Here is a 15,814-nt window from a genome sequence, read left to right on the forward strand (position 1 = left end):
CCCTGGCTTTTCCCACCTCTCCCCACGTGTTATTTTAGCTTTATCCTGCTTTTCCAAGCTGTGACCAGGGGGCCTGCAAAGCCTGGTGGTCCTGTATCCTCCCCTGTTTTGGGATCACCATTCCCAGTGATGCTCCCAGTGCCAGGCAGGAGCAGGATGGGGAAGGGGCTATTCCAGCAGGCAGGGATGAGGCAGTGTCCCAGGAATTCCAGCTCATGGGAAGGATGCAGCATCAGCAAGAAACCTGCCCTGGCTTGTAACAGGATAAAGATGTTTCCCTGCCCCAGCCAGCCCAGGGCCTGGGATGGATTAGGAACAGAGCAGGATAAATTAATCCCAGGGCTGCCCACCTCCCTAAAAATCAAGCTAAACCCCAGCACCAAGAGGAAACGGCCTCGAGTTGCACCAGGGGAGGTTTAGATTGGATATCAGGGAAAATTTCCACATGGAAAGGGCCGTCCAGCATCGGAAGAGGCTGCTCAGGGCAGTGGTGGAGTCACCACTCCTGGAGGGATTTAGAAGTGGATGTGGCATTTGGGAGTGTGATTTAGGGGTGGGCACGGGCATCCCTAGTGCTCCTCACCATGGGTAAAACCCATCCCAGAGGGATTTGTGGATCAGAAGGGAACCAGAGGGATGCAAACAGGATTCCTGCTTTGCTTTCCTAGTTCGGAAAATCTCCACGTTCCTGAGAGTCCTGTGCTAAACCAGCCCCTTCCCAACCCAAATCCATCTGCCAGGAAGCACTTTGCACATCTTCCAGTGGACAATCCAGTGGGTGCTCCTGTGCCAGCTGCATCCCACATTTGTGCTGGAGTCAAGTGTGATGGAGAAAGACACCTTTTCCAGCATCAGGATGGGAGGACACCCAGATGCTCCCCAGCCCAGAGGAGCATCCCAGGTTGGGGCCTCATCTGAACAACAACTTGAGGTTCTGATCTGCAAATCTCAGTTGCCAGAGCTCCCAAATCCCAAGGAATCAGTGCCCCACATCCTCATCTGTCCCTTCTCCCATCCCAGCTTTCCCTCCCTTCTCGGTGCAACTCTGTGGGTTTTTTTTGGTTTTTTTTTTTTTTTACAGCTCTCAACATCTTTTGGTAATTCAAGATTTTAAAAAGCTTGAAAACATCCTATAAACCTGCAGCTTTGATTATTTCCATGCCCTTTGCTTTCCAGACAGCTTTTTTTCCAGCGGGATGGGCCAGGAGGGACCCTCAGCTCAAAGTGAGAAGTCACAAGAATCCCCTTTGCTTCCCTTTAATTGAGCTGGTGCCGAATAAAGACAAACTTTCCCCACCCACAATCCACATTAAACCAGACTTTCCCCTTCCTCCTGCTCCTCCACAGCTGCTCCATCCCACCCTGGAGCAGGAACCATCCCACTCCTGGCTCCAGGAGGTTACATTTAGTAATTTAGGAGGGGAAAAAAATCATAAATAAATAAATACAGTTTTGCAAACTGTAACTAGAAAAATACGTCACTTTGCAGCCGTTTTCCTCCAGGCCAGACTGCTGGGAAAACACATGTTTTTCCCCTGCTGGAAGTGGTGCAGGTGCTCAGGGAAAGGGAAGCCAGGCCCAAATCTCCCTGTTTATTGTCAGAGAAGGGGGAAAAAAAACCCTCAAATGACGTCATGAAACCTCTGGACACTTCACCCCCTGCTCCAGGGACTTCCCAGGTCCTTTAAAAGGTGCTTTTTTTTCCTCAACACCGTTGGGAATGTCACAGAAATGCTGGTTGGAGGCTGCAGGGAATCAGGGAGTAGGCTAAGCCTGGTTTTATAAATCCCTGCTTGTGTGGGATACCAACCAGAGAAGGTCCAAGCTAAGCCTGGCTTTATAAATCCCTGCCTAGATGGGACACCCACCCAAGGGAGAAGGTCCAAGCTAAGCCTGGCTTTAGAAATCCCTGCTTGTGTGGGATACCAACCAAAGAGAGAAGGTCCAAGATAAATTTGGATTTATAAATCCCTGCTTAGAAGAAACACCCTCAGCCCAAGGGAGGAGGTCCAAGCTAAGCCTGGCTTTATAAAGCCCTGCCTGGATGGGACACCCACCCCAGGGAGAAGGTCCCTGTGGGTCAGTTCTGCAGCAGAAACACCAGAGCTGCTTCCTGGGCCAAAGGCTGAGGAGCCTTCCCCCAAATCCCAATCCCACCCCCCCAACAGAGGGATCAAAGCACCATCCAGCCCTTGCTTGGATGTTTTATCCTCCAGCTCCCTCCATGGACCCCCTGCATCCCTCCAGCCCCAAGCCCTGCTAGACCCATCACCACAGGCTGCAAAAATCACTATTTCATCTTCTTTTCCACTCTCCTATCATGTCAAAAACCCCTCCTGGCCAAGCCTGTGTGACTCTGGAGCCCGCTGGATTGTGAAGGGATTTATGGAAGCAAAGCTATTCCTCTCCTTTGGTGTTTCTGTGCTATCTATTCCCACCTGAAAACCATTCAGGGGGGCTCTAAATCATCCCCCTGCTGGAAAATAAAAAAAGAAAAATAAAAAAAGAACCAAACCAGCACTGCTGGAGTTGTTTCTCCTCTTGGGCCCTTGGCAGCCAGTCCCAGCCCCCGTTTCAGCTGCAGGGATTTATGGCAGGGGAATATTTTATGGCGTTTTTCACTTCACACCCTTTTCCACAGCCCCTTTTCATCACCTTTCCCGGTGTTAAGTGGGTCTGGAGAGACTGGGAAGGGCTTTGATGCAGCCCCTGGTTTGGCAGCCAGACCTCCCCAAAATGGGGAGACAATGAAAAGCTGGGACACCTCAAAAAAGAAAAATTGCAGATATTTCTGGCATTTTGGGGCTGCTCTGGAACCCAAGGGAGTGGATTTTCTCCTCCTCCAGGTGTTTTATTTCCCTCCTTGCTCGGGGCTGGGTGAAGGAGGCAGCAGTCAGGGCTTTGGAGAACCAGCTTTTTCCAATTCCCCCTGCAAAGGATGGCCCAAGATTAGGATTAAATCCCTGTTTTCATCCCCCAAAACTCCCCGTGCAGGGCAGGCAGGCCGTGTCCCAGAGCCCCTGAACATCCACTGCACTGCTGGGAAGCTGTTCAGGATTTAGGATTCACATCCCAATCCAGGACCCCCTAACACAGCCCCCGCTGCAGCCACACAGACAACACCCAGTTATCAGCCCAACTGCCCCCCTAAAGCACCTGGGGAGGCCCCCAGCCCCCAAATTCCCATGTTTTGCCCCTTCAGCTCCCTCTTTTCTCCATGTGTGCACATCCTCAGACAGATAAAACCAACGTTGCTGCTGCTTTACCCAAGGGTTTGTTTTTTTCCCCCCACAGGAAAATATGTAATACATAAAAAAATGAATGTTCTGCCCCCCCTGCCTGCTCCTCCCTGGGGGACTTACTGGAAAGGAAATCCTGGGAATTCCCCCTGTGCCAACCCAGGGACACCTTCCACCAGCCCAGGTTGCTCCAAGTTCATCCAACTTGGCCTTGGACACTTCCAGGGATGGGGAATCCACAACCCCTCTGGGTGACCTGTGCCAGGGCCTCCCCACCCCCACAGGGAAGGATTTTTTTTCCCAAGTTTTCATCTAAATCTCACACCTTCCATTTCCCAACCATTCCTCCTTGTCCCAACACCATCCACTGTTTTATCCCTGTTTTATCACCCCCTTTTAAGGGCTGGAAGGGACCTGACTCTTCAAAGCCAAAGCTCATTTACACACCAGGAATTGAGTGATCTTTTTCCATGGAATTCACTCCCTGTCACAGCCCTTGGGCCCCCCCTCCCAGAAAATGCCCAGGAGAGCAGGACTCACCCTTTGTTTGAGGGAAAAACCTCCCAGGGGTTCTCCAGGCACGGGGAGAGTCCTCCAGCAGAACCTCCTTCCCACAGAGACACAGATCCAGCCGGGATGAAACTTCTCTGATGTGGAAAAATGGGCAGAACAACTTTGGGGGGTCTCTCCAGGACAGATTCCAACTCCAGGATAGCTGTAAGCTACCCCAACTCCTTACAGCACCAACTCTTCTAAGCAAAGGATTCTAATCAGCAGTTGGAGCCTGATTCTAATTAGCAGCTGGAGCCTAACGAGCTCATTTACCTTTACACTCACAGCTGACCCCACCCCAAAAATGGAGCCCCAGGGATGGTCCCTGAGCCCCCCAGGGATGGTCCCTGAGCCCCCCTGGGGCAGGGACAGAGGGATGGAAGGGCCCTGCCTGGGGCATCCCTGGGACAGGGCAGGATTTGGGGCTCCAGACGAAACCTGGATCAGCCCCAGGTGGACACCACAACTCGTGACATTCCAACAAAACCTCCCTGTCTGGGCTCTCCCATGGGCTTTGTCCCCGTGGTGGGAGGTGATGGAAATGGGCAGGGAAGGAGAATCAGGGACAAAAGCAGAGCAAAGTGGCAGCAAGAGGCATTTTTCCAGCAGTGTTTGGCCTCCCAAGCCTGCTGTGCTCCCAGCCTGAGCCACCCCCTGGAAGCAGGTCCATCCCCAGCTCCAAACCCACGTTTCCAACAGGACCTGGCTGATGTTTGCCAGAAAATCAACCCAGACCTGCACAAAACATGTGCAGTGTGGGTGGGTGGGTGGGCTGGGAGAGCTTCTGGCCCCGTGGGAGGGTCAAAGAGCCTCTCAAAAAACTGCCAGGAGAGGTGGGAGCTCGTGGACCTTCTCCAGGTGTTGTCCTGGAAGGGTCCCTGTCCCTCATTCCCTGGCTGGGCCGTGGAGCTGCAGAAGGAGGACCCAAATCTGTCCCTCCTGGACAGGAACAGCCCGTGTTTGGAAAACCAACAGGGCTGTTGGCAGCTGTGCTCAGAAATGGTTATTTTGGGGGTGTGAAGTGTTGTCTGGCCAACAAACCCAGAGCACTGCACAGCCTGGAGGGCTTGGAATGGGGCTTCCATGTTCCTTGGGGCTGGTGGGGCTGGGGACAGTGTGGGGACACCCTGGGGGGGACAGTGAGCCCACCCTGGGGCCCCTGGGCAGCCCCCCAGTCCTGCAGGTCTCTGTGTGATGCCAGAAAATGCTGGGGTGGAGCTTGGGATCAGCCCCCAAAATACTGGGATGAGCTCTGGGATCAGCCTCCCAAAATTATGGGTGGATCATGGGATCAGCCCCCAGAAAATGCTGCAGTGAGCTCTGGGATCAGCCCCCAAATTGCTGGGGTGGATCCTGAGGGTCAGCAGGAGAGACTGAGGGGCCCTGGTCACTCTGCCCACCCCAGGGGTGCCCCTGAGCCCAGGGGGGGAGGTTTGGGGGCTGCTTGTGCTGGGAGGGGAAAAAGAGCAAATGGGCCAAAAGTGTCAGGTTTGCCTTTAAAATGCATGTGGGAGGCAACTGCCAAACACATCCATCTGACAACAGATCCAGCCATGGAAAACCCTTCTTAAATTCCCTGGGCTGGCTTCCCAGCACCCAGGACTCCTGCCAGGATGCTCTGCTTCCAACAGAGCCCTGTTTCCATGCCCCAGTCCGGCCACTTTCCGACCTGCCACAGGATCCTCCAGCTTTCCATATTCAGTGTGTGCTTTCCCCAGCAGATGGGACGTGGTGCAGCCTTAAATCTGGGCTCCATTTCAACAGAAAGCCATATCCACACCTGTCTGGGCAGTGGTGGCTCAGCCAGGAAGCCCCAGGCTGGGTAGGGATGGAAAATGATCCAGGGGCTCAACTGGGATCCCTGCCAGGAGACTCCACACTGCACCACCCCATCCCTTCTGCTGCTCTTCCCTGTGACCATCTCTCCAAAGGGGACAGTATTTAAGGCTCTGGGAACCTCCTGAGAGGCATCCACAGCTTGTAGGGTCCACAGTACCCAAATGCTGCCAGGTTGGGAACATCCCCCATAAACCTGGACCTCAGCACGTGGTTTTAACCCAATAATTTGTCCCAGTTTGTCCCTCTGGTCCCTTGTGCTTTATCCATTGGCACTGGAAGCAGAGAGGAATTTTGCAGGAGGATGCAGGGGGTTACCATAACACTCAGCCCGTGGTGGGAGCCCCACTCACCCTGGGGATGGAGGATGAGGGGGGACACACTGGCTTTGGGGGACGGGGACGGGGCAGAGCCACCCACACATGGAGGCTGCTCACCTCAGTCCAGCTGCATTCCAAAGGATTGCTATAATCACCTTGGATTCTCCCATTTATCACTCATTTAAAACTCATTTAGGGTCAGAGCTGCCCTGGGATCCCACAGGTTCCTCTTCTCCCAGCAGAGCCACCCCAGGCTTCTCTTCCCACACCATCTGATGCTCCTCCCTCTGCTTTCCCACCGAAAAAATCTGAATGGGCAGAAAATGAGGAAGCTGGAATAGACACAATACAAATATTTGTGTTTATACACAGATCATAGAAATCAAGGAACGCTTTGGGCTGGAAGGGATCTTAAAGCTCCTCTTATCCCACCCCCCCTCCATGGGCAGGGGCACCTCCCACTAGCCCAGGTTGCCCCAAGCCTCGCCCAACCTGGCCTGGAACACTTAAAACCACAATATTTATCTCTTTATCTCCCCAAAACACACCAGCTCCAAAATCTAACCATCTCTTCATGCAGACTCCCTTGCCTTGCTCCAGCCTGTGACGTGGTGGCTGTTCCCTCTCCCTCCTCCTTTCCCAAGCAATTCCCATCCATCCCATCCTATCAAATTAGCAGCTCCGGCAAGGGCTGGCTCCAAACAGGAGCTGTGTAAACAACAAGCCACAAGAAGGGGCTGGATTGGAGTGGCTGGTGTTGAGAGGCTCCCTCTTGCTTGGTTTTTCTTGGGAATAGCTTTTGCCACTCGTGGGAGGAGGGCTCTGCTCCCGGCTGGCTCGTGGAGCTGCTGGCACCCTCTGTGGGGAGGTGAGGGAGGAAGGCTCTCCCTGCTCCTTGCTGGAGAAAACAGCAGCTTCCTGCTGGAGGGAGGAGATGATGGATGCCAGGAGAGGAATTTGGGTCCCAGTGAGTGTGGAGGAGCCCCAGGCTGGCACTGAGCCAGCCTAACCAAGCTGGGCTTGTCCCCCAAACCCACACTGCCCCCTCAGCAGGGGTCATTGCTGCCAGTCCTGCTGGTCACCTGGGGCTTGGGCACCGCTAGGAGGTGAGAATCTCAGCTCCCACCCTCCATCTCCCGTGCCCTTGGAAGTGATTTTCCACCGGCAGGAGCCGCCGTGGCTCCGGTTCCCTTCACACGCTGGATCTCGTTGCATTTTCGTTTGTGCACCGCATTCAATTCATACTTGGAGTGAGTAGAAGTGGCTCCAAGTCCCCTCGTATTTCCCTGAGCAGAACGGGACCTGGGCCAGGGCTAATGGGAACCAGATGATGGCAGAGGGACGAGCAGGAGAGGCAGGGAGAGGGAGAGGGAGATGTTTCTTGCTGACACTGTTCTGAAGTGGAAACATCTTGCTCTCCAGTCGCAGGGTTTGGGTTGTCAGTGAGGTCCAGAGCCAGGTCCTACCACGTATTGTTGTTCCAGATGAACCTTCATCCAAGGGGATGAAAGTCTGTCCCTGGACTTCCCTATAAATTATCTCCCATGAAATCCAAACATGAACCTCTGTATAACTGGCAGCTGGAGTTACTCTGGGATAATCCAGGACTCTCTGCCGTGCCCAGGCCGGGAGGAGGATCCACACTGGATTTATGGCTCTGGAATTTTGGCCAGAGCAAACCCCATGCTCGGCTCTGGCCACCCCAGTGCAGCAGGGCAGGGACAGGAGTGTCCAAGGGGGGACCAGCCTGGATGGGCCCAGGGAGCAGCTCAGGGGATCTGTCCTTGGGAATCAAGTTCTGCTGAGGGAGGAGCACAGATCCTTAATTTCAGAGGGAAGAGTGGCACTGAGGGAGAGCAGGGCCTGGAGGACACAAGGAGCTGTTCCTCCTGCCTCTGGGGGCAGCCTCGGGAGCACCACCTGGCATGGCAGCACTGGGGCCACCCTGTCCACACTGGCAGCACTGGGACCACTACATCCAGTGGCAGCACTGGGGCCACCAAGTCCAATGGCATCAGTAGGACCACCCTGTCCACGCTGGCAGCACTGGGACCACCAAATCCAATGGAATCACTGGGACCACCATGTCCAATGGATAACCACATTGGCATAACCACATCCAATGGCATCACTGGGGTCACCACACCTGAAGGCAACAGTGGGACCACCCCCCTGGCAGCACTGGGACCACCTCAGCTGGTGGCACTGTGGCCATGGCCAGTCCCTGCAGCCCTGTGGTGCTGACACAGCCCAGCCAGCCCCAGGCACGGAGCATTCCCACCTCCCAGCTGTCCAGACAGACCCCTGGAGCAGGAGATTTGGGGCCTGAGCTGCATCCCCAGAGCAAACCATCATGGCCTTGGAGCAAGTGCCTTGGCCAGCACTGTTGATGAACCATCCCAGCCCAGGGTTCTCTGGGCCTCAGCAGGGCCTCGTTGTTGCTCTCCACAATATTGTTCTTCAGGAGCCCAGCCAGGGGCAGTAAAATGTGTCTTCCCAAGAGTTGCATCAAGTGAAGGGTTAAACTGGTGTAACCAGCTCGGAGCTCAGGGAGCCAAGTGGTGAGTAAGGGGGTGATGAAGCCTCTGCAGCTCAGATTTGGGATGGGTTGGGCCATATGAAGTCTCTCCAGCTTGGATTCGGGATGGGTTGGGCAATCTCTCTCCCAGGAGCATTCCTTGTGCTGGAGCCGTGTGTCTGCAGCTCCCCGTGTCCCAAATCTCCTGGACACGGACCCCACGAGCTCTGCTCTTCCCACACCCCTGCCAGCCCGGCAGGATCCAGCATTCCCGATGACTTGCTTTAATTCCTCGGGTCCACCCAGGCAGCAGCTCCTTCCTCCCGCTCGGCAGCGCCAGGAAATGGGACACGGACAACAGAGGGCTGGGATGAGGGATGTGGGAAACACAGCCCTTGTCCAACGCGTGGGCTCTGGGTGCTGTGAGGTGGGAGGTGAGGGGGCACAGGGGACACCCCCCCCAGCCCGGGTTTGGAAGGGTTTTGGTTCTTAAACCCGGCTCAGATTCCCGCGCATCCTCCCGCCCGTGTTCCGCAGGAGTTGGGCTCATCCCAAGGGATCCGCGCTGCCACGTGTGTCCCCCGGGTCCCCACTGTCCTCCCTCCTGTCCCCGCGCCATTCCCTGCAGCCGGCGGGAGCTCGCGGGCTTGCGAGCTTCCCATTCCCAAGGATTTCCGCGCAGTTTTATCCCGGCAGAGCCAGGAGAGGGAGCCCAAGCCACCCCCAGCGCGCTCCTGGCGCCCGCCGAGCCCCACGCCCACCATGGATGCTCCGCTCCACGAGGCGCGATCCCACCGGGATCCGCTCTCACCGTCACCCGGGACACTTCTTCCAGTGGGAAACCCTGGCTCCCTCCAGCCAGGGCCCTGCTCCACAGCTCCGTGCAGGAAATGGGGCCGCACGGATCCAGTCCCTCTGGAGGATTCCCAGCAGCCATCCCATAGGCATCCTCCTGGGCCTTGGGAGACGTATTCCAGAGAGCTTGGGGACCACTCCATCCTCTCCACGGATACAGGCTGCAGGAATGCTGCTGATGGAGCTGACAGAGGTGCAGGAATAGCTGATGCTGAGGGAGAAGCAGGTGTTTATGGAGAAGCAGGAATATCTGGTGTTGATGGGGGTGCAGGATCTCTGGTGCTGATGGGTTTGCAGGGATCTCTGGTGCTGATGGAGAGGCAGCTCCAGCTGGAAGAGGCCAGGACACAGGACATGGATCCTGCACTGTGCCAGCAGATTTTTACTCCTTTCACCCTTTGCAGGTGCTGCACATCTCCCTTTTCCAGGAGCATCTCCCTTTCCTGGGAGCTGCAGGAGGATCACGGGAGCACAACCCCAGTAAAGCCCCATCCAAGCCCCCCTGGAGGGCAAGTCCAGTCTGGGGGTCCCAACAAACCTTCAGAGCCAAACCCCAGTCACCAAACCCCCAAGATCTGTCACTGCCTTAATTTGGATCCAAATTATAATCAACTGCTCTCCAGTCTGCCCCAAACTGGGTGATTTGGAGTTGCTGTGCTGTACTGGGGGAACAAGGTGAGCTGTTATCCTGGCCATGGCACAGGAATTCCCTCAGGGCAGGGAATTGCCCCATGTTTGGCAGAGCCACTGCTGCAGCTTCCCCACCATTCCAAAATCCCACCAGATTCCCCTAGGATCCCACCTCTGCCTGGCAAGGGCTCAGCTGAGGGGCTGCACTGGCTCCCACCGCTTTCCCTGCTCCCCAGAGGGGATCCCAGCCCCTTTCCCAACATTTCTGGTCTCCCCTCAGCAGCATTTGGGGTTTGGGGGGTGCTGGGATTTACCACAACACGGAAAATCCGGACCCCTCCATCCTCAGGATCAGACCCCGGGAGCCTCCCAGCCTCTCCCTTCCCTCCCTACCTCCTCCAGCTGTCCCAGTTCACAGCTCCAAGCGAGTTGTTTCCACCAGTTAATTGGTGCTAATTAATTCCAGCAGCTCCAGACAGTGCAGGAGGCTCAGTGGGATCCAGGCGCTGCCGCTTCCACCCCACGAGCGCCGGCAGCCGGGACACGGCGGCTCCTCCAAGGCTTTGGAACAACCCGGATTCTGCTCCTCTGGCTCAGCTGGGCCTCAGTGTCCCCTGTCTCAGTCACCTCCCGAGCTCTGTTTCATTTTAAGCATCATCTCTGCCCACACTGGTCCTTCTGCTCCCGCCACCAGCTCCCGGGAAATGGGGTTTTGTTGGGAAAAGGTCATTGCTGGGTGGTTCGGGATTTAGAGGTGGCTTCTCTGGCTGGCTGATGTCATTAGCCCTCCATTAATTGCATTAACCTTTCTCACAGTCAGTCTCCAGCCCAGCTCACATGGTTTAGCTTTAAAAATAGTTGATTTTTAGGGGAATATCAGGGAGCAAAGGGTTTTTTTACAGCTCTCGGCGTTCGCTCGTTGTCAGACCCACTGTGGTTTTACAGGGAGGCTCAGCACTGGAATAAAACTAATCTTTCATCATCAGATTCTTGGCTGAATAATCTCCTTATAAAAAAGGAAATCCTTTGTTTATTGGCAGGGCTTTTCTTTAAGGGGAATTGGAAATGCATTTGGTATTGACCTCGAGCCTTTTTAATTCAGCAACAATAAAATCAGTTGGTGCAACATCCAATCTAATGGCTGGATAATTCTGGGCCTGGGCTGTATCCTGCTGCTTTCATTGCCAGGTAACCAGGAGACAAGGAGCTAAAGTGCTATTTTTTTTTCTAAGTATTTATTCTCTCTTCTCCCACGATGAGGATCTTTACATATGTGAGAAAATTCCTGGTCTGTAGCTGGTGGATGTGCAAAGTGATACAGGCCAGGGATGCTTCGGTGCCTCCCGGTGCCCTGCACTCCTCAATTTATTAAATTACGTTCCTGAATTTATTTTGAGTCGGGGCCATCAGGAGGGTGATTTTTCTCAGAGGTGGAAGAGGAAGTGAGACAAAAATATACAGATTTTTTTTTCTCTCAGCAGTGACTTTGTGGCAGCTGTTTGGGCCTGGTCTGTGGAGGTACCTGAGCACACGGGGGGACATCGGAGCCCTGAGTAACCCTGAGTGCCACCTCCAGTCTGGGCCACCCTGCACTGGCCTGGAAAATGGAGCTGACAGCTCTGGGACACAGCAGACACAGCTCTGGGACACAGCACGAGGCTCTGGGGTTGTCACTTGTCACCATCTATAACAGGAGGGGAAAAAGAAATCATTTTATACCTGAAGGGAAACGAGCACGTGGGTGGATGGTTCTGGATGCTGCAGGACCCTGGAATACACGTGGAATATACAAATACACATGGAATAGATAAATATACATGGAATAGATAAATATACGTGGAATATACAAATATACATGGAGTAGATAAAGATACATGGAATAGATAAAGATACATGGAATATACAAATAAACATGGAATAGATAAATATACATGGCATAGTAAATATACATGGCATAGATAAACATATGTGGAATATATAAATATATATGGAACATATATTCCCCATCCCTGGAGGTGTCCCAGGCCAGGTTGGAGCTATCTGGGGTAGCAGAAGGTGTCCCTGTCCCCACGGCAGGGAGCGGGAACGAGATGAGCTTTAATGTCCCTTCCCCCCCGAGCCATTCCATGATTTCCTGCCCCACGGGCACGCCCGGCCGGGGGGAGCGGCCAGCGAGGCGCGGGCCCTGCGGCGCATCCCCGGCTCCCAAAAAGCCCTCGTGCCGTGTCCCGCTGCCCCTGCAGAGCTGTGCCGCAGCCCGGCGCCCAGAACCCCGCATTTCTCCCCTGGCTCGGGAGCCGGGAGCGCTGTCCCCTCCCGGGGCGCTCTCCCCTCCCGGGGCGCTCCGCCCGCTCTCCCGGTGGCCGCCGCGCTCCGGGATGCGCCGCGCCCGGGCCGCTCTGCCCTGCGCGCATCCCCGGGCCGGGCCGGGGGATTGGGGGCCGGCAAAGGGTTAAAGCGGCCGTTTCCCCCCCCCCGGACCCCCCCTCCGTGGGCCGTCCCCCCCCCGCGGGAGGCGGCTCCGGTGACATCACCGCCCCGCCGCGCCGACACCGGCCGGGCGCGGACTGCGCTGCGCTCCGCGCTCCGTGCGGGGAACAGCCCGGCCCGGCCTCCTCCTCCTCCTGCTCGCCCTCCTCCTCATCCTCCTCCTCATCCCTCTCCTCCCCTGGTTGTTATTTTTCCCCGCTCCGCGCATCCCGCGCCCCCCCTTCCCCCGCGCCCGCGGAGCGCTCGCCCCTCCGCGCCACCCGCATGACTGTCACCAAGGTAAGGACCGGGACCTGCCCACCCCCCCCGCGCCCCGCAAGGTGCCGACCGGGGGCTGCGGAGCGAGCGGGGCCCGCCCGACCCCTTCCCCTTCCCCCCCTCCCCGGCCCGAGCGTCCTGCTTTTTATTTCTCTGCTTTAATGGATTTTATTGTCCCCTCGCCCCTCCCGCTCCAGCGGCCGCTCCAGCCCCGCAGCTCTGCTGCAGTTTTAACCCTTGGAGAGGGCGGCCGGGCCGAGCACCCCCCCGGGGGCTGAGCATCCCCCCCAGACCGAGCATCCCCCCCAAACTGAGCATTCCCCCCGGGCTGAGCATCCCCCCCAAACTGAGCATTGCCCCCCGACTGAGCAACCCCCGGGACGAGCATCCCCCGCGAGCCGGACATCCCCCCAAACCGAGCATCCCCCCCTGTCCCGGGCATCCCCCGAGGGTCGAGCATCCCCCCGGAGGTCGAGCACCGCCCCCCCGGGCCGAGCATCCCCCGGGGGACCCCGCTCTAAGCCGCTTTCCGCTCGGCAGATGCTGCCCAGACCTCTACAGGTGGCTGCCGGCTTGGCTGGGAGGGGGGGGAAACCTCGGGAATGGGGCTGGGGGGGATTAAGGAGCGAGACGGGGGGGTTCGAGGTGGAAGAGGGTCGGTGTCGGCTGAGCGGGCTCACCCCGAGCAGAGCAGAGGGCGTGGAGGGTGCGGAGCCCCCCAAACTCGCCCTGCGGGCTCAGCCCCGCGGCTCTCCCGGGTTCCGGCGGCGCAGGGAAGGCTGTGCCCGCTGAGGATCGGTGCCCGTTCGTCCCCATCCCCAGGGGAGCCGAGTTCATCCCCTCCCACTCCCCCATCCCTGAGTTCATCCCCTCCCACTCCCCATCCAGCAGCAGGTCCGGGCTGTGCCAGGAGGACGCTGGATGGGGGCGGCCCAGAGCACCCAAAATCCTGCTGGATTGGGGGTGACACGGCAGAGTCTGGAGGAAAGGGGAGCCCCCTCCCTCCTGTGGGAGCCGTGGGACTGCGGGAGCAGAGCTGGACCTGCAGTTCCCACACCCACATCCCTGCTCTGTGTCCCTGCCAATGATGGTCTGGGGGCTCAGACACTCAGGGGGACACTGCAGCCCCCCAGCCTCGGGCAGCCCCCCAGGCAAAGGGGGGGTCCTGGCCGTGGCTGGAAGGGTCTGGGTGGGCTCTGATCCCCATCCTGGGAGTGGGACTGGTGCTCCCTGTGGGTGCTGGGAGCCCCAGTGCTGCTCTGGGTGGTGACAGGGCTTGTGGGGCCACGGCAGGGACTGGCACTGGGGGGCATCGGGCAGGGCACTGGATTAACTGGTTTGGTGCTCCCAGAGTGGGAGCAAACAGAGCTGAAGCTGCCCTGGTCCTTCTCCAAGCCCTGAAGTGTTCCATGTTCCAGGGGGGCAGTGGGAGCTGTGCTCTGCCTGCTGCCTTGCCCCCCAAAATCGCTGCTCTCCTGGCAGGAGGGGACACACAGCAGGGAATGTCGGGAATGTCCAAACACCCTGTGGCAGCTCCAGAGCCACGCTGGTGGCTCCCCAGTGAAAATGGGGAGAAATCCCTCTTTCCCATCTTTTCCCTTGGCAAATAACTCGTGTTTTGCCCCCTCAGCTCTTTCTGGGCCCTCACCAGAGGTGCCCTTTGTGGTTGGGTATTCCCATGTGCCTTGTCCTGTGCTGTGCCATCCCAACATCCCTGCTCCAGGAAAAGTGTGTTTCCAGCAATTCTGGGTGCTGAGAGAGGGGCTGATGGGCAGAGCTCAAACTGGGTTAAAAACCAACTACAACTGGGATGAAAGAGCCACAAAGTCCCCGGTGCAGGGTCACAGTTTGAAGCCAGGCTGGTGAATTTGTAGAGCTCATTAACAGGTTTGTTCTGGGTGTGAAGAGATTTATTCAGGGCTATGTTGGGAAAAGGCTGCAGGGCTGTCAGGGAAGCCCAAGCAGGAGGATGGGGAAGGGCCCTGCTGGGAATTTTCGAGGAATGGAGGTGCAAAAATAGGAAGTTCTGTGTCATCTGCACCTGATTTGCTTTCATTAAATCAATGTAAAGCTCTAATACACCCTATGGATTTTATCTCCTGCAGTGTGGGTTGAAAAAGAAAACCCTGGAGTAGATTCTTGACTTGCCAGGATCAGTGCCAGGATCTTTCCAGCCAAACTGGGGCACAAACCCCAGCACAGAGGTGGGGAACATGTCCTTCACTCACTGGTCCTTCCCCGTGGCCCAGGTTGGCGTGGAGAGGGAAAACCAAAGTGGCACAAGCACGTGAGGGAGAGGAGATGCTTTTCCTGGGGGTTTTGGGCTGTCAGGAGTCAGTGCAAGGTGGGGATTCAGGGAAGGGTCTGGTGATCCAAAACTGGGGGGAATGGTGGGGTTTGGGGACTGGAAATTGCCTGGGTGTTCCCAGGGACTCTCCATCCTGCCCAGTCTGACTAAAACCAGTAAAGCCCAGAGCTCCCAGTGCTGTCAGGGACCATTGGGAATGTTCCTGCAGCAACTCCCACATTGCAGCTGCTTCCCAGGCAGTGCTGGAAACAGGAGCCCTGGGCAGGCTTTTCCAAACTTTGTGAATATTCCTAAGTCATCCTTAGAGGAAAATCCATTTGACAATCAGGTGCAGGGGCCTAAAGCCAGGCAGAGCTTTCCCGAGGCATGGGGGGCAAAACAAGCTTTTCCCGGGATGTGGGGGGACGTGGAAAGGCAGGGAGGGGGCTGGAATATCTGCTGTCAGCCTGTGGAACGAGCTGGTTCCATCCCTGTCCCAAGCCACCCCCTTCCCTCCCACGGGAAGGAGCACAAGCAGCCGCAGCACATCCCAGGTCCCAGTTTTTGGGGGAGTTTGGAACCCGGGAGAGTTTGGGGAGATTATAAATAGGCTGGAGGTGGAGCAGCTGAAACGCAGGGAGAGCCCACGCTCGGGGAGCTGCCCAAATTCTGCCCCCCTGGCGTGGCACGGGTACCATGGCATGGCCACTCCAGCTCTGCCTGGCAGGGCTTTGTCCAGCAAGGCCTTCAGCTGGGAAGGTGCCGTTGGAATCAGGGACAACTTCATCCCTGCTCCTGCAAGAGTCTGGGCTCAGGTTTGGTCTCTGTG

General features: G+C 56.7%; 1 protein-coding gene across 2 annotated transcripts in view; it reads left to right on the forward strand.

Annotated features, from left to right (window-relative positions):
- The first annotated feature begins 12,491 nt into the window (after positions 1 to 12,491).
- The window catches only part of CORO2B (coronin 2B), a 39,365-nt gene continuing 36,042 nt past the window's right edge, over positions 12,492 to 15,814 (forward strand). The window contains exon 1 of one of the 2 annotated variants that reach the window (XM_064669304.1): positions 12,492 to 12,719. The gene's annotated coding sequence lies outside the window, so the exon portion shown is untranslated. The remainder of the gene's footprint in view (positions 12,720 to 15,814) is intronic. The other variant, XM_064669306.1, reaches the window with a different exon arrangement.

The sequence above is a fragment of the Pseudopipra pipra genome, chromosome 12 (genome assembly GCF_036250125.1).
Source record: "Pseudopipra pipra isolate bDixPip1 chromosome 12, bDixPip1.hap1, whole genome shotgun sequence".
Classification (NCBI taxonomy): Eukaryota; Metazoa; Chordata; class Aves; order Passeriformes; family Pipridae; genus Pseudopipra; species Pseudopipra pipra.